At 41.1% G+C, this 19,295-nt stretch overlaps 1 protein-coding gene across 22 annotated transcripts in view; it reads right to left on the bottom strand.

Annotated features, from left to right (window-relative positions):
- The window catches only part of LOC138736714 (XK-related protein 6-like), a 243,587-nt gene that overhangs the window by 197,654 nt on the left and 26,638 nt on the right, over nt 1-19,295 (bottom strand). The window lies entirely within an intron of this gene.

Raw genomic sequence — 19,295 nt, 5'->3', positions numbered from 1 at the left:
AGTTTCCCTACACTTTTCCAGTCTCAATAAAGGGCTTTGGCTCAAAACATTGATCATTCTTTACTTCCAACTCATGTTGCTTGACCCATCGAGTTTCTGCAAAGAAGATTCTCCAAATGAACTTCCGGTTACACGATGAAAGCAGCAGCTGGATGGTCAATTTGCTCATCAAGAAACTCTTTAAACCAGCCATGTATCAAATTAATGATTAATTGTGCGTGATGAATTGATGTAGGGCTAATGAACGTGGAGGAAAGGGGAGGGGATGGACAGAGAAGGCAGCCCACTGTCCCCCAAGTGACGGCGGTGAGTCTGAGAAGGAGGAATTAACTGAGAAGAGAACTCCAAGTGGCCTCAGGAGATAATAAACAGAAGCTGGCCAGGGTGGAGGATAATATGAAAGATTTAAGTGCTCAAAGTGAAAAGATGGAGGAAATGGAGGACAGAGTAATCTCAACAGGAGGCAGAGGAATGTGACATGAGAGGGTTATGTGACAGAGAGTCAAAGCTGGCGGAGAAATGTTCAGACCTGGAAAATAGGGTGAGGTAGAAGAACCTGCGGATTTACGGGGTTGCAGAGGGAAAAAAAATGACAAGATGGTATGTTAAGGAAATCACTCAAACTCGAGAAGACCTAAATATTGGTATAGAGAAAGCACATCAGTCCCTTGCTGACAAACCAAGAGTGGAGCAAGCCCCACCATGATCTATTGTAGTCAGATTTTTAGACTATTACACGGAAAATGGCATGTTGCAGCAGGCTTGGAAACAGCGGCAGGTAACATATGAAGGGGACAGAGTGTATTTTGACCAAGACTACTCTCCAGAAATTCAGAGAAAGTGCAAGGAGGTACAACAGGTGATTAAACAACTGCAGGAGAAAAACATCAAAACCAAGTTTCCATTCCCAGCGCAGATCAGAACTTTTCTAGACTCTGGAGTCAAGTCTTTCAAGACACTGACTGAGGCAGCGCCCACACTGGAGAAGATAGAGATCTTCATCGGAACGGATCCCAGAGAGAAGCTGAATAGAGAACTGCTACAGGATCACTAGTCAGTTGTCAGTAGAGGAACTAGGGGCAGAGAGGACCATCAACTCTGTTAGAGGAAGGTCTTTGTGTTTTTCTTGGCACCACAGAAGAACTATAGACAGGTTTGAAACAAATACAAAAATGAGGGTCAAATGGAATATGAAATAAAAGGCTATTGTCATTATTGAGCAGAAAGTTGGCAATGCCATGTTTAACAATACATATTGAAGCTGGTTATGTATTTTATTTCTGTATTTTACTAATAAGCAATATCTAAGAGAGGGACTGGAGAGGGTTTTCTCAGAGAAGGGGATTATACCTGATACTTTCTTTATAACTGTTAGGATTCACAAAGAGGGATTTTGAGAAACTTCATTTAGTTGCAACCACACAAAAAATGGGTTCATCCAGGAGAAATCTAGTTACAGCTCTTCTCTGTACAAGGAGCTGGCTCACCAATTTTCTCAGGGTGTCCAGTTGGGTGGGTTAGGTAGGAAACCCTTTTTTTCTTTTTTTCTTACATTAGCTTGTTTTGCAAGTATTTTCTTATAGATGGAGCAATATCACAGCAACATGGTCCTACAAATTTTGTCTGAGGTATCGGAGTCATATACAGGCCAACTAAAACAAGAAACATAAATGGCACATAGAGTTAATTTTAGAATACACTAAGTTGGATAATGATTCATTTAAAGATAATAAGCTATAATTTTCATGGACTAAATCACCCAATAAAGAGGAGAAAAATTCAAAGCCAACTTATAAGTCTTGGATGTGGGCTGGCAATGATATCGAAAATCCATCTGGTGGACGTTGAGCATAAAAAGCTCAAGAGAGAGTGAGTGGGCCAGGTATTTAGTGCTCCTACGGGAAAAGGAGAGGGGTGGCCATCTTAGTCAATAGGAGTGTTGTCTTCTCTGCAGAAAAAGTGATGCAAGACAGAGTTGGGGGTAAGGGGGGTGGGGCACAGAAGAGGCCAGAACAGAGAGGGAGAGACTTTTCAATATTGGTAGTAATATTTTATTTATAACCAATGTCAAACTAAATTAAGGAACAAAATATTGCACACTTACATTGATTCTTGTTTTTATTCTCCAATCTGTTTATTGAGTTCTTCTTTTCTCTTTGGCTTGGCTTCGCGGACGAAGATTTATGGAGGGGGTAAAAAGTCCACGTCAGCTGCAGGCTCGTTTGTGGCTGACAAGTCCGATGCGTGACAGGCAGACACGGTTGCAGCGGTTGCAGGGGAAAATTGGTTGGTTGGGGTTGGGTGTTGGGTTTTTCCTCCTTTGCCTTTTGTCAGTGAGGTGGGCTCTGCAGTCTTCTTCAAAGGAGGTTGCTGCCCGCCAAACTGTGAGGCGCCAAGATGCACGGTTTGAGGCGTTATCAGCCCACTGGCGGTGGTCAATGTGGCAGGCACCAAGAGATTTCTTTAGGCAGTCTTTGTACCTTTTCTTTGGTGCACCTCTGTCACGGTGGCCAGTGGAGAGCTCGCCATATAACACGATCTTGGGAAGGCGATGGTCCTCCATTCTGGAGACGTGACCCATCCAGCGCAGCTGGATCTTCAGCAGCGTGGACTCGATGCTGTCGACCTCTGCCATCTCGAGTACTTCGACGTTAGGGATGAAAGCGCTCCAATGGATGTTGAGGATGGAGCGGAGACAACGCTGGTGGAAGCGTTCTAGGAGCCGTAGGTGGTGCCGGTAGAGGACCCATGATTATGATCCGAACAGGAGTGTGGGTAGGACAACGGCTCTGTATACGCTTATCTTTGTGAGGTTTTTCAGTTGGTTGTTTTTCCAGACTTTTTTGTGTAGTCTTCCAAAGGCGCTATTTGCCTTGGCGAGTCTGTTGTCTATCTCATTGTCAATCCTTGCATCTGATGAAATGGTGCAGCCGAGATAGGTAAACTGGTTGACCGTTTTGAGTTTTGTGTGCCCGATGGAGATGTGGGGGGGCTGGTAGTCATGGTGGGGAGCTGGCTGATGGAGGACCTCAGTTTTCTTCAGGCTGACTTCCAGGCCAAACATTTTGGCAGTTTCCGCAAAGCAGGACGTCAAGCGCTGAAGAGCTGGCTCTGAATGGGCAACTAAAGCGGCATCGTCTGCAAAGAGTAGTTCACGGACAAGTTTCTCTTGTGTCAAGAGAATTACATTACATTCATGTAATTACAAGTGTGAAAGAAAAATAACATATTAGTATTTAAACAATAAATATTAACTATAAATATATTCTCCTCTTATAAAACCAAAAGAAAAAAGAGAGCAAAAAAAATTAATTTTTATTGTAAAATCCCCTCTAAATAATCTTTAAAAAATAGAAGGAAGAGGGACTGGGCAGTCCATTCTTAAAGTAGGAAAACAAAGGGTTTCCTGGTTAAAATCAAATTTACCATAAGGAACTAGGAGAGAATCCAGTGTAAGATTATAATTTGTTTGGAATATTTTATTTTGTTTTTTTTTCAAAAATTATACATAGTAACATTTTAAATATAAAATATATATTGAACTTTTTATCGCGAACACAACAATAATAAAACAGTCCTTCCCTCCCTCCCTTACATACAGATGCATTCATCGTCAGAGCTTACATATATTTTAAGTATATAGAGTACAGTTGGGGAAACTATATTTTTGTATATATAATATTTACTTTTATATCTTTCTGTTCCATTTTATTACTGTATTTGGGCCCCTATGTGGTCCAGATATGGCTGCCAGACCTTTACAAAAGTGTCATATTTATTCTTTAAGTTGTATGTGATTTTTTTTCCATAGGTATCCAGCTGTTCATTTTCGCAGTCCATTGTGCTATAAGTAGAGGAAGTGGACTTCCAAGTGAGCATGATACAATTTTTTGCTACCGCCAGTGCTGTTTTTATAAATGAGATTTGGTCAATTTGTCATTTATTTCCATGAAATTACCTTGTAAATATAGCTCTGGGTCGCCCGTGAGGGCCGTTCCTGTTATCCTGGTTAATTTTTCTGCAATTTCTTGCCAAAATGGCCTCATATTCACAGACAACCATGTGGCAAATAGAAAAGTTCCTGTCTCAATCCCACATCTGAAACACATCTCTGAAATTTTGGCCTTTGATCTGTATAACTTTTGTTGGGTAAGATGTAATTGGTGTAAAAATTATACTGAACCAGTCCATATCTTCCATTTATAATTGATGTCATGCTGTTCTTACACCAGTCTGATCAGCTTCTTTCTGAAATCACCACACCCAAGTTCAATTTAAAATTATGATTCTTAAACTATATGGAAATATTGAATAGACAGTCACCAAACTTTTCCAAATTTAAAAGATATATCAAATGTCCTACTCCTAATTTTCTCCAAAGTTAAACATGACATGATAGTAGAGAGCCATTGAAGTAGAGTAGGTGGGTTAGGATCCTTCCATTTAAGTAATATGACTTTTCTAGCCAATAATGTTGAAAAGCCAATTATTCGCTGTGTGGAGACAGTCCCTGCTGGCATGATTCCAAAAATAGCTGTTAATACATTTGGTTGTAATTCTAATCCTAGAACTTTTGTGATTCCTGTTTTATTGAATAATATCAAAATATTACTACCAATATTATATAATCTATTGATCAGAGGGTGGAAGCAAAATTACTGACCCATACATAAATCATATGCATTTAGCACTGATTACAAAAACACTTAATGAGCAGTTTGACTGTTTTTTGTTTGTTTCTCTGTCTGACAAAATATTGTCCTAACATGGTGGGTTGGTAACACCAAGAAAGCTTAAAAAGTACATTATGTTGCCTTTGCCCTTATACCTATTCTTGCAATTTAAAGTAAATCTAGCAGTTTCAAGTTTTATGCTTTTCATTTTTTCTACAAAACATTGTTTTTAAAAATCGAAGTGGCAATTTTCTGTGGGAGAGGATGCAAATAATTGACCTTGACTAGGGCACAAAATAGTCTGGCACCAGGCCTGCCTGATGGAGATTTTTCTGGTCTGGATACCTTGCTGAGAACTCGCTCCAGAGGCATGAATGATCACGCAGTTGGCACCTGTGGCAAGGGGAGCCATCGTGCAACATGTCTGTTGGCAAAAATGTTCACCAAATAATTGATATATTTGCTGCTAAGAAAAAGCAGAAAACAATATTTCTTTTTAAGTTGCATGTTGTGTTATTTGTGCTAACTTTGTATTGTCAATTGATAAGACTTTTTATCTGTGTATAATTTTGGGCAAATCAACTCCTCTGCCCCCCCCTTAACCAAAGAATCACTATACACCTACGCCTACGGACACATGCAGATTGGGAGCAGATATGTAAAATACCATCGATGCTAGAAAAAAGTTTCATGCAGACTATGGAGGGAGTGATAAAGAAGAACCTGATAGCTCACTTATACAGATGGCTTCAAGATAATGTAACAGGAAACACTATGGAAATAAAACAGAAATTGGAATTAAAAATGAATATTTGTATTACAGATGAAATGTGGGAAAAGACATGCCTTGATAGTCACAAGTTAACAAGTACCCCTACCTGGAGGGAATTTGAATGCAAAATTAATATGAGAGTATTTAAGACTCCTTAGATTTTGACGAGATACAGTAGGACCTCAGAATTATGCTGGAGAGAAGGCAGAAAGATTGGTGATCGTACCCATATTATTTGGAACTGTCCCGTACTGCATCAATATTGGAGAGATTCAGGTGGAAATTAAGCAAATCATGGGAGTAGACCTACCTTTAGAGCCAGCATATTTTACATTGGGGGTGACTCCAGAGGTTATAAATATCAAAAACCAGCTATGTTCACTTGGGGTGTTGCTGTGGATCGCAAAGAAGATGATTACATTATTACGGAGAAATGTAAAACCACCAACTGTCCAACAATGGAGGGGAAGATTTAAAAAGTGTATATTTATTGTAAAGCATAACAGCTAAACTCCATCAAAGGACTGATGTTTTCAGTTACAGAGATTAAGGATATAATCTCTCTGTAATCTCAGTGGTGGGGAGGAGTTCGACTGGTGCACTCTACATGTAATTGGAATAATGTACCCAGATGAGATTGTGATTGTATACAAGTGCATATATAGTGATGACTCAGTGATAATTTCAATAAGATTTACTCTGACCTGCTCCTCTTTAATCTCAAAAATGTCACAATGATCTTATGAAGAAGTGTATGATTAAATATGTAGGTGACTGCATATTGGTTAGAATGAAGTTAATTGTATGTCTAAATCTGTGATGTTTCTATGAACAGAACTTGAATAGGATAGATTGATGCGCTATATGCAACTGTTATGTGATCTATGCATTTTGTTTGGATGTTCACATGTTATAACTGAATATGGAAATAAAAGTTAAAAAGAAGATTCTCAAATTAATCCTTTAACCACAAGATAATTGTTGGACACCACCTGACCCAGCACAACCACAAAAAGACCATCCTAATTCCACCTCCCACTGCAAAAGGACTATTTAAATCTCCCAGTCTACGTTCACCATTGCTAGTAGACTGGGTCTTTGAACTTACCCCAAAACAACCCATATCCTCATCTCCATCTGGTCCTGGGAACTCTGCAAGTTAGCAGAACAACTACCCTCCCTCATCCATGAGAAAAATGACTGCAAGAAGAGCATTCAATTCAAGCCTGAACTGCAAGAAGGTGGCCTGATTTCTCCAGACCAAAACAGCATTGCTCCAATTCCCTCAAAGACCACAGGAAGACTTACCACCTCTCATCCTTGCCAGGGTGACTGGTGAGTCCAAACCCCACCTGAAAGAAGGGTGGCTTTTCCAACTTCCCCATTCGATCACAAGATTGTCCAATTCTACACCCTGCCACAAGAATACTAATTCAATCCTACAACTGCTAGAAAATTGACCAATGTTCCTATCCAACCATATCATTCTCTATGATATCGGCCTTCAATTATAAGGATCCACAAAGGTTTCTCTGCTAGGAGCATAAATAGTGTGTCCAGTTTCACTTGTTTTTTCCAATTTTACAAATATAGGAAGGCAGTAGGTCCTTCTTGCCTGAAAAACCCATGCTGCCCAATTACACCCAATGAATTTACCAAGCCTGTATGTTTTGGAGCATGAGAGGAAACTGGAGCACCTGGAGAAAATTTATTTTGGGCACGGAGAGAACATACAAGCTCCTTATGGTCAGCACCAGATTCAAACTCAGATAGCTGGTGCTGTAAGAGCCTTGATGAGGTTGTCCATATTTCTCTACCAATCTACCAACCATTGGGTCAAAATTCAGTTCTTTCCACTCCATCCCTCCAACTGACCTCAGACTCATCTGATTCCTGTACCGACCCACCAAGATACCGTCATTTTCTCACAGATGACCACAAGAATGTTGGTCCAATTGCATCTCCATAGCTCTGCACATAGCTTCCCCCACCCTTCCTGCATACCCTCCATCCCACTCCCTGCCCAACTCTGTCCACATAAAAGCATTACAATTCCATCTGACAACAAGAACATTTGGCCCATTTTCCCAGTCCAACCACAGGAAGGTTGTCTCATTCAAAGCACAAGTAGATTGTCTGAATACCTCAACTACTAGAAGGTTCATCCCAATATTGCTCATTTACCTTCTCTGACCAGGAGAGATGTAAATGTTTCAAACCCGTAACACATGATTTCACCTCACAACCTCAAAACGAATCCCCTACCCAACCATAGGAAGACTTCCTGATTTCCTTTCCCAAGTGATGTTCCTGCAAAGCAAACGACATCACAAAGACACATCATGAAACAATTGTACAATTCTAACCCAAATAAATAGTTCAACCTTCTCCGCCCTCACCCACCAAGCACTGATTTCACTTTCAGATCATTAGAACATTCCTGGGCTGTCTGTAAGGAATTTGTAGGTTCTCCAGGGGCTCCAGTTTCCTCCCACTGTTCCAAAATTATACTGGGGGTTTAAGTTAATGGGGTGTAAATTTAGCACCACAGACTCATGGGCCAAAATGGCCTGTTACTGTGCTGTCAGTCTAAACTTTTTTTAAAAATTTAAATATCCATGATATTGCCCCTGACCTCACACAACAGAAAAATGTGTGATTACCCAGCACAATGACAAGAAGATTGCATCGTTTCTCCTCCAAGTTTAAGAAAACTGTTTAATTGTTTCTCAACCATGACCAGAAGAATAATTTTCTATTCATCTTTTACTGCTATCCACCAAATTTTCACTGCTCACAAGAATATTCCAACTACCAAGATGAGAGGAATTCAAAGAAAAACCTACACAGTCACAGGAAAGGATTATGATTCTCCTTCTATGACCAGAACACTATACCATTCATTTCATGACCTTAAGATGTTGAATCCATTCCTCCAACAATGGAAAGATGGTTCAATTCTAACCTCTAACCACAAGTTGATTTTTCAATCTTCCTCTCTCAATCCAAAATATTACAGTTTGACCCATCTTATGATCATAATATGGTTGTCCGTTTCAGTCCATAGCTAAAAATGACAACCCAATGGCACATTCCTAAGGACACAAATGATCATTTGGATTCAAAGCTCATACACAGAAACATTGCCAAACTTTCACCTTCAAAGTCTCAGTCACATGCCCATGAAGAGTAAAGTGACATACTTACCAACTATTGGCTGATGGCATTTATATCTACTGTCTCTCATTTATATCTCTGAGAGGTTGGTTATAGAGCCAATCAACTCCATCTCAGGAAGGATTGAACCCCCTTCTATTCACCTGTTGTCACAACACGTCAACAGGACATGCCATCTCGCAGGCCCTCCACTCTGCATTAGGTCACCTCAACCACAGAAACACCAATGCCAGGTCCATTGGCATTAGCTCAGTGTTCAGCACCAACATACCAACAAAACTTCTGACCAAACTCAGGGACACTGGACAGCAGTGTTTAATATTATGGGAAAGAAAAGAGGATAAAGTGAAGAAGTGCTGACAGTGAAGGTAGTCTGCTTATGCAACCAATAATTGGGACAGCACACCATTCACTCCATGCCTGATTAGTCTTTCAGAAGGCCATGTCCTCTATAGCTTGATAAAGAAGCGAGGCTGCACTGGGTAAATACAACAGAGCTGCAGCTGCTTGTTTGCATACAACTAAACAGTAAGTAAAGACAAAATTGCAGTCTTGTCACTTCACTTTGTACCAGGCTTATTACATAATTAGAACACTTACTGGCTCCATGGGATCCCAAAAACACTGGGTAAATTGTCTTAATTAAGCGTTTAGTTCTTCAGCAGCCTGTATTTTGCACAGCTGAAGATGTACAGAACTTTAAAATAAACTCTTCAATTGAAATAAACCACCTCAGTTTTAGAAGTCCTCCTCAGCAGGATTTTTATTCACAGTTCTTGCATTTCTTTCACTACTCTTTCCATGACAAAAGATGAAGCAGCCAAAAATATCAATGTCTTGGCCTTCTAATCCAAATAAAAGCCCAGGGTGATTCAAACTCATTGCCAGTCCCACCAGGAAATAATTGACAACAAGCAGGAGCAGAAACAGGAGAGGGGAGAAAGAAACAATTTCTTCAACTAGTATTTTATGTCCTTGTGTGCCAGACAGAGAAATGCTCTGAGGGGCTATGTGAGGCATTTTCTATGTGAGGCATAAGGACCAAAGTGATCTGATGTCTTTCAAAGGGACCACCAGCCACCAACTGCAGCCTTGCACCCTCACCACCGCCCCCCCCCAGCCCATTCATTCCCATCCACCTCTCTCCCCCTCCCCTCCCCCAGGCCCTGCTCCCTCTCTTGCCCACCACTGGTCCTGATTGCCAGCCCTTCCTGCTCCACTCTCCAAAGAGTTGCCGATCATTTTTAAGGGCCCTTGGCTGCAACAACTTGACACTTGACAACGTCTTGCCAGGTTGTCAATGTGGAAAGCATGTATGGGAAAGGACACAACATAAAAAGAACAGAAACAAGGTCCTGCTGTTAATTTCAATAGGATCTGTCCACCAATGCTGCATCTGTGATTATCCTCAGCCTCTCCTGCCTTCTCCCACTTCATGGCTCCAGTGGTTTCTATTTGTTCATCCTCAGCCTTTCCTTAATCAAGACAGTGGACACCTAATCTGTTCAAAAAAATCTGGCCAGAGTCTAGCATCTGCTGTGTTCCTTGTGTTACCTAGTCTGTCCTTTCCTGTGTATGCACCCTTATATTTCTGATATTATTCTTGTGAATCTTCTTTTGATCGTCTCAATCACCTCTGTAGCCAGGTTATACTCTGGCAACCAGAATGATATGCAGCATTCCAATTGTAGCATTAGCATGGTTCAAAACAGATTACCACAACTTCCCTAATGTTCAATTGTTTCATTCTTGAGATAAACCAAAGTGCGAAGTTTGACTTGTAAACCTTTGGCACAACATTTGGTAATTGCACTTATACTCTGAGATCCATTTGCACTCACATATAACCATATGACCATATAACCGTTTACAGCACGGAAACAGGCCATGTCGGCCCTTCAAGTCCGTACCGGTTCACTTGAACAACTCCACCCGTTGGAGATTGTAGATCCATTGGAGATTGTAGATCCATTGGCGATGATCTTCCAGAAATTGATAGACTCTGGAGAGATTCCAGAGGATTGGAAGGTTGCCAATGTGGTTCTTTAGCAAACATCTCCAGACACTAGAACAGGGGTGTCAAACTCAAATTTTCGGAGGGCCAAAATTAAAAACTTGGACTAAGTCGAGGGCCGAACTAAATATTTATTGAAAATTTTCAACAACATCTGCATGTTTTCTCTTCTTTCAACATATGTAATGTTAAACTTTAGGATATAACTTTAGGAGGATAATGTTACAGGTCAGGAGTAGGTAGCTCAAGTTCACCCTTTGCTTGACCTGAGGGAAACCTATTTGGTCCCTGTGGAGATGTAGTCAGCATTCACAGGCTGTGTCCATTTTGGCCTGCATCAGGACTCAGCATTTCCTGCTCACTCCTCAGGCTCTAGGCCTCGACCCACCATCCCTCTACCTGACCAGTCCTTTACCCAACCTCTACTCACCCCTCACTCCACTCGCTCTGCCTCTACCCACCCCATCCTATACACGCCCCTCTACTGCCTCTCCCCTCAACCTGTTCCTCCCTCTACCCATCTCTCACCCTCTAATCACCCCTCCCCTACGCGCCCTGCCCCGCCCTTTTACCTCTTCCCTATCCACACCTCCTTCTACTCATCCCTCCCTCTAACTGCCCCTTGCACCACCATAACTTCCCCTGCCCATTACTCCTCACCTACACCCTCTGCCCACCCCTGCTTACCCACCCACTCAGGCCCAGCGCGCTGCCGATCAGCCTTTGCGGAACAGCAGGGGCCGTGCGCAGCCTGCCATGTCCGTCGCGCCGACAGGAAATCACAGGCGCTCGCCCATCCGCCGCACCGCTCGACAGGTGGGAGAAGTGACTGGTTGTGCGGGGAGCCTTCCAACCGGCTTGCCGGCTGATGACATCGACAGACTTCTCGTGTTACAATTTCTCATGTTACAATGGGGAAGGATGTGCAATGAAGGGGGAGGATGGTGGGGGTGACATTACCAAAAAAACAGCATCGGCTCTCGCTGCAGGGCGGGCCACCTCTAATACATTTTTGAAATGATCTTGCGGGCCAAATATAATTATATCGCGGGCCAAATTTGGCCCACGGGCCAGAGTTTGACATGTGTGCACTAGAACTCAAATACAGTGCGTTCAACTGTGAGCTGTTGGCCTTGAACCTGCCAATACGACATATTAGAAGGAAGGGTTTTTGTCGCCTACACAGACCACAAGCCACTGACTCATGCATTCACGAAGGTCTCAGACCCATGGTCGGCGAGGCAACAATGACACCTCTCCTACTTTTCTGAGAATTCTACGGACATTCGTCACGTCACAGGCAAGTCCAACATTTCAAAGTAAGCCCTAAACCTCACATCCAACAACTATTCTCTCACTCAACATATCCTGAATGTGTTGCAATCCTATGACTAACATCACAGGTCCCTGTTGAACCCCCAACAATTTAATACATACTGTCGGAGAAGTTATTTTCTGTATTCCAGAGTCTAATGAATTAATGAAAATTGTGAACAACAACACACTAGCAGTGATCATAAGAGAGTAATTTAGTCATTGATGGAACTGGCATGTTGGAATGCCCACAAATACCACCCACAACACGTGGCAGGTAAACTTACAGTCCACAGTTAGAGAGCAGTAGCAGAGTAACTGCATATTTAAAAAATGCTACAATGTAATTGTGAGATTAATTCAAGTAGTTGCTACTGTTGCATCACTCATTATAGAATTATGAAAATGGAGCTGCCAAGTACTTGAGTACAAAGAGAAAGATCACATTTTGGCAGCCTGCATATTGAAGGATAAGACAAATTAACAAAAGACAACCTCAATGACAATTTGAAACAAATTGGAAGTCCATCTTGATAAGGTGGAACTTAATTTGGACAAAATATATACTACAATCAGTAGTAGATTGGAAGAATGTTTTCAGCAATGATGATTTAAAATTGAACCTTGACACTTTGTTGGAAATATGTGATGAAATGTTCAGAAACAATTTCACTGGCATAAAATGGTGCATTGTATAAATTTGCATCAGGTTGGAAAAAAAGGCCAATTTCAGGCCAGACCTGTTCTGTTTGCTGTAGGAACTGTTAGAACAAAATGGGACAAAAACTGATCAGGTCACTTCAATTGCGTTGCATCTTCAGGCAGACATAACAGTATGGCTGTGTGAACAATACATACCAAGAGACTCATATGCAAAGTCATCAAGATAAATTGAATTCATAAAACTGGACCACCCCTGTAATGTAGATAAAAGCTCACACTCGAATGGAGGGAGAACTAACACTTTTATTAGCTTACAACACAGGTAGGGTCAGAAGGGTTCTGGGGTTAGGCGGAAAACCAGGATTATATTCGGGCCCCCGGGGGAGGAGCCAGGAGGTGGGACCAGTGGTCAGTCCAGCACACTTCTAGTGAATCCCAGTTCACTACAACCCCATGCCTGTACAAATTAATATTGGTAATGATAATCAGCAGGACCTGAGTATCAATAAGCATAAAGAACCACTACTCAGAAACAAGATCATCCTTTGGAGTCAAACCTTTTTCCATAATATGTAAAAACTTGCAAGGAATGGATCATTCATTACATTGCCAAGATGATCGGTTGATTGCCTTTGGCAAAAAGAGAAGAAAATATTTTCTCTCACAGGAAATGTTCAGGAGATTACATGAATCCATTGTGAAGATGAACCAAAGCAAATTAATGGTTATGCAACAAAAGGTGGTGTACCTTGACCTGAAGCTTAAGCTTGAAGTCAGGCTCTTTCTAAGGGTGATGATCGACCAGGGACAAGACATGGTCGTCACATCTCTGGCACAAAGGGTGGTCCATCAGCTCAGAAGGGAAGGGAGGAGAAGAGGAGAGTTATGGTGATTTGGGCATTCACTAGTTAGGTGAACAGATAGGAGGTTCTGAGAATGAGATTGAGATCACTGGATGGTATGTGGCCTTCTAAGTGCCAGGGTCAGGGGCGACTCTGATCAAGTGAAGGTAGGAATAGGAAATTGTGTTTGATGAATGTGTGGTTGAAGAGTTGGTGCAGGGGGCAGTAGATCAGATTTGTGGATCTTTGGGATCTCTTCTGGGGAAGGCATGACCTGTAAAAAAGGACAGGCTGCATCTGTACTGTACTGCACCTGGCAGGGTGGTTTGCTGGAGGTGTGGGGAGGGTTTAAACTAGTTTTGTAGGGGGGATAGGAACCAGAATATGAGTGCAGAGAATAGGCCAGAAGGGGAAAAGCATGATGCAATGTGTTGTGAATTTACGAGGCAGGGGAGGAAGCATAAATGTTGTCAGTTAGAGGATTTTAAATGTGTATATTTCAATGTAAGGAGTATTAGAAATAAAGGAGATGAACTTAGAGCATAGACCAGTACCTGGAATTACGACGTTGTGGCTGTTACAGAGACTTGGCTGGTGAAAGGACAGGATTGGCTGGTGCAGACACTGGGTTTAGGAGTTTTAAATGAAATAGGATGGGAGGTAACAGTTGGGGAGAGGTAGCATTGCTGGTCAGGGATAGTATCTCGGCTGTAGAAAGGGAAGAGGTTGTAGAGGAAGTGTCGACTCAATCGGTGTGGGTGGAAGTCAGAAATAGGAAGGGAGCAATCACTGAATTTGTAGTAGTCTATAGGCCCCCAAATAGCTCTCAGGACACTGAGAAATGGATAAATGGGCAGATTTTGGAATAGTGTAATTACAGGGCTGTTGTTATGGGAGACTTCAACTTCCCTAATTTTCACTGACACCTCCTGAGCGCAAGAGGGATAAATTGGGCTGAATTTGTCACGTGTGTCCAAGAAGGATTTCAGACAGTATGCGGAACAGCCAACAAGAGGAGAGGCCATACTGGATCTAATACTGGGTAATGAACCTGGTCAGGTAATAGACCGCTCGATGAGGGAACATTTTGGTGACAGTGACTACAATTTTCTGAGCTTTAGCATAGCTGCAGACAAGGATAAAAGCAGACAAAATTATAAACCATTTAATTGGAGAAAAGCTAACTATGATGGGATTAGGCAGGAACGAGGGAGAGTAAATTGGGAACACATGTTCTCAAAAAAAAGAACAGAAGTAATGTGGAGAATGTTTAGTAACCACTTGTGTGGGGTTCTGGATTGGTTTGTCCCAGAGACAGGGAAAAAATGGTAGGAAAAGGGAACCAAAACAGGTGAGGCAGCTGGTTAAGAGGAAGAAGGAAGCATACATTATATTGAGGAAGCAGGAAACAGAAAGAGCTCATGAAAATTATGTAGAAGCCAGGAAGGGACTGAAGAAAGAACTTAGGAGGGCTCAAAGAGAGCATGAGAAGGCATTGGCGAGTGATAGTTGAGGCATTGGCTATGATCTTTAAGTCGTCCTTGGCCACAAGGGAGATGTCAGAGGATTGGAGAATAGCAAATGTGGTCCCCTTGTTTAAAAATGGTAATAGGGAGAATCCTTGGAATTACAGACAAGTGAGTCATATCAGTGATGTCCAAACTATTGGAAAAGATTCTTAAGGATAGAATTTATGAGCATTTGGAGAAGTACAATCTACTCAGGGATAGTCAGTATAGCTTTGTAACAGGAAGCTCATGCCACATGAGCCTAATTGAGCTTTTGAGGAGATAACAAAAGAAATTGATGAAGGTAAGGCGGTACATGTGATCTATATGGATTTTACTAATGCATTTCATAAGGTCCCATGACAGACTCATTCAGAAAATCACGAGGCATGGGATTCATGGAACTGTGGCAGTTAAAAATGAGCTTGCATATAGAAAGCAGAGAATAGTAGTGGACGGAAAGTATTCTGCCTGGATGTCAGTGACTAGGAGTTCCATAGGGATTTGTGTGGGACCCCAGCTCTTTGTCATTTTTATAAATGACCTAGATAAAGAAGCAGAAGGATGGGTCAGTAAGTTTGGGGATGATATGAAGGTTGGAGGAGTTGTAAATAGTGCTGAACGTTGTTATAGGTTACAAGAGGATATTGACAGGATTCAGAGTTGGGTGGAAAAGTGGCAGATGACATTCAATCCAGATAAGTGTGATATTATGCATTTTGGAAGGTTAAACCAGAAGGCTGAGGGTTAATAGTCAGATACATAACAGTGTGGAGGAACCCTTACATTGCTCAAGGTTGATAGAATAGTTAAAAAGACCTATGGGATGCTGGGCTTCATAAAAATGTAGATTGAGTTCAAGAGAGGAGGGGTCATATTGGAACTCTACAAATCTCTGACGAGACCACACAGAGTATTGTTGTTCAGTTCTGGTGACATTATAGGTAGGATGTGGAAGCTATGGAGAGTGTGCAGAGAAGATTAACCAGGATGTGATCTGGATTGGAAAAAGTTTTATGAGGCAAGGTTAGCAGAACTTGGACTTTTCTATTTGGAGTGAAGGATGAGGGAAAACAATATAGGTCTACAAGATCCTGAGAGGCATAGATAAGGTGGACAGCCAATGCCTATTTCCCAGGCCAGGAATAACAAACATCTGTACAAAGTGAAGGGTGGAATGTTTAGGGGAGACATCAGTGGTAAATTATTTACACAGAGAGTTGCGGGTGCCTGGAATGCTGAAACATTAGGGGCATTTAAGAGACTCTTAGGTCCATGGATGAAAGAAAAGTTGAGGATTATGAGGTAGGAAGGGTTTGGTATTTTTTCCTTTCTTTTTCAATCTTTTTTATTGGTTTTTAATGAGAAATATACAATTAAGGAAAAGAAACAAAACTGAAAATACAGTACCAAATGAGTCTATATATTAATATAAAACTTCAAACAGTATAAGCTCAATCCCCCCCCCCCTCCACTACACTGGGTGAAAAATGAAAAAAAATTCAGAAGTATTGTATAAAAAACCCCACCTACCCACTCTAATAAAAAAACTAACAAAAAACAGCTGAGCAGCTTATCCTGAGGGTTACATGGATTCCTTTGTTTTTGGTTCCAACCGGAAATCAAAAAAAAGGTAAAACTATACCTGTATAGTAACCACTTGTGTGGGGTTCTGGATTGGTTTGTCCCAGATTGGTTTGTCCTAGATGTGATACATCTAATCACATTAGAAAAATTTACATCATATGAAAATAAGACATAAAAACTCGTCATGTATCTTCAAATTTCACTGATGAATCAAATACATGATATCTAATTTTTTCTAAACTTAAACATGACATAACATGTGAAACCATTGAAACACTGTTGGAGGTCTAGTGTCTTTCCATTTGAATACGTTGGCTCTTCTGGCCAACAATATAGAGAAGGCCACAGCCCGTTGAACAGGTACAAAAAAACTCCCTATGTCTGGGCCAATAAGCCCGAAAGAGCAGTTTTGGATTGGGTCATAGCTCCCACCTGGAGTACAGTTGAAAAGATGCTAAAAATTTCTTTCCAATAGCTTTCTAAGGATGAACAAATCCAAAACATATATCAATGTAGCAATTTCAGATTTGCATCTGTCACCAAAGGGTTAATGTTAGAAAAAAATACAAGGCAATTTATCTTTGGACATGTGAACACGATGCACCACTTTGAATTGGATTAATGAATGTCAGGTACATATAGAAGAGGTATTTACCAGTTTGTCCTGAGGGTTATATGGATGCCTTATTTTTTGGTTCCTATAGATCCTCAGATAAGGGTCTTGCAAGTTCTAGTTCCCAAGCCTTTTTAATCTTATCATGAAGTAATGGAAATCATTTTAATAATCTATCATATTCAATTCTAATTAACCCTTTATGAGAGGGATTCAATTGAAAAATATTATCAAACTAAATCTGGTGGATATACAAATGGTATTTTTTGGTTGGAATATATAGGTCTGCACTGAGGGCTGAAGGGCCAGTTCTGTGCTGTAATGTTCTATTTTTTCTCTTCCAACCCCACCTCAGTCACTTGTTGAAAAAGGATGTGAAATGAATGTGAACCAAGGAGCAACAAAGTATTCACAATGAATATAAGAAAAGCTTAGTAAGAACTGTCCTTGCTTGATACAGTACTCCATGTAAATTGAAGTTGGCAGATTATGAGGTAAGATATGGGGTAGGTATATCAGCGAAGGAATGAAGAAAAACAATGCATAAAGCTATTTGAGTAGTGTTAGTTCAAACAAAATCCATCTGTTTTTTATTAAGCCTATGAGTGTCTGATAGGATGGACAGGCAGAATTTTTTTTCCCCAGGGCAAAAGCATCACACGCTAGAGGACATGGATTTAAGGTGAAGGGAAGGAAGCTTAAGTAAGATAGGTGGGGCAAATATTTTACACAGAGTATGATAGATGCTTGGAACAGGTTGTCAGAGTAATGGTGTAAGCAAATGAAACAGTAGCATTTAAGATGCTATTCAAAAGATACATGATACGCTGCTCTTCATCGACTACAGCGTAGGCTTCAACACCATTATTCTCTCAGTACTGGTCAAGAAACTACAAACTCTGGGTGTCTGCACCCCACTTTGCAAATGGATCCTTGATTTCTTCATCGGAAGACCGCAGTCAGTATGAATTGGAAACAATGTGTCCTCTTTACTGATTATCAACATAGGTGCACCTCAAGTATGCATGCTTAGCCCATTGCTCTACTCGGTATACACCATGACTGCATTGGAATTATGCTATCCAATCCCAATGCAATATATAATTCCAATGCTATCTACAAATTTACTGATGACACCACGTTTATTGGCAGAATCTCAAATGGCAATGAGGAAGCGAACAGGAGTGAGATAGATCAGCTTGTTGAGTGGTGTAATGACAACAACCTTGCCTCAACATCAGCAAGGAGATGATTATGGAGGAAGTCAGGGGAACATGACCCTATCCTCATTGAGTCATTGAGGGCTCAGTAGTGAAGGGAGTCAAGAACTTCAAATTCCTGGGCGTCAACATCTCCGAGGATCTGTCCTGGAGCCTCCATGTCAATGCAATCATGAAGAAGGCTATACTTTGTGAGGTGTTTGAGGAGATTCAGTATGCCACTGAAGACTCTAGTAAACTTCTACAGGTGTACCATGGAGAGCATTCTTGCTAGTTGCATCACTGTCTGGTATGGAGGCACCAACTCTCTGGACAAGAAAAAATTCCACAGGGTTGTTAACTTGGCCTGTGACATCACAGGCACCAGACTTCACTCCATCGAGGACCTCTACATGAGGCGGTGTCTTAATAAAGCAACCTCTATCCTCAAAGACCCCCACTATGCCCTCTTCACTCTGCTGCCATCATGACAAAATGTACAGGAGCCTAAAGATGATCACTCAATGGCACAAGGACAGCTTCTTCCCCGCTGCCATCAGATTCCTGAATAATCAATGAACCAAAGACACTGCCTTACTTTTTGTGCTCTAGTATTTTTAAAATTTATTGTTGTAAAAGTGGTTATATTTTTATGTTTGTACTAACGATGCTGCCACAAAACATCGAATATTGTGACTTGTTCGTGATTCTGATTCTGAATATGAAGGGAATGAAAAAACATAAAATGACAGCCAAACTTCTCACTGAATATCCAACAATTGCAACAACAAAAAAATGCCACCAAGGTAAGCAACGCAGTATTGACAAGTTATCAAAAAATCCTTTGCAGCCAAGGTCATTGCACGTGAAACCTGTCTTCTTGAGAATTTGTGAAAAAAAGGATACAATTATTTCTTTGCATTGATCAATTGT

Source organism: Narcine bancroftii, chromosome 6, assembly GCF_036971445.1.
Source record: "Narcine bancroftii isolate sNarBan1 chromosome 6, sNarBan1.hap1, whole genome shotgun sequence".
Lineage (NCBI taxonomy): Eukaryota > Metazoa > Chordata > Chondrichthyes > Torpediniformes > Narcinidae > Narcine > Narcine bancroftii.
The sequence above is the reverse complement of the archived record's forward strand: the minus strand, read 5'-3'. Positions and strand labels throughout refer to the sequence as shown.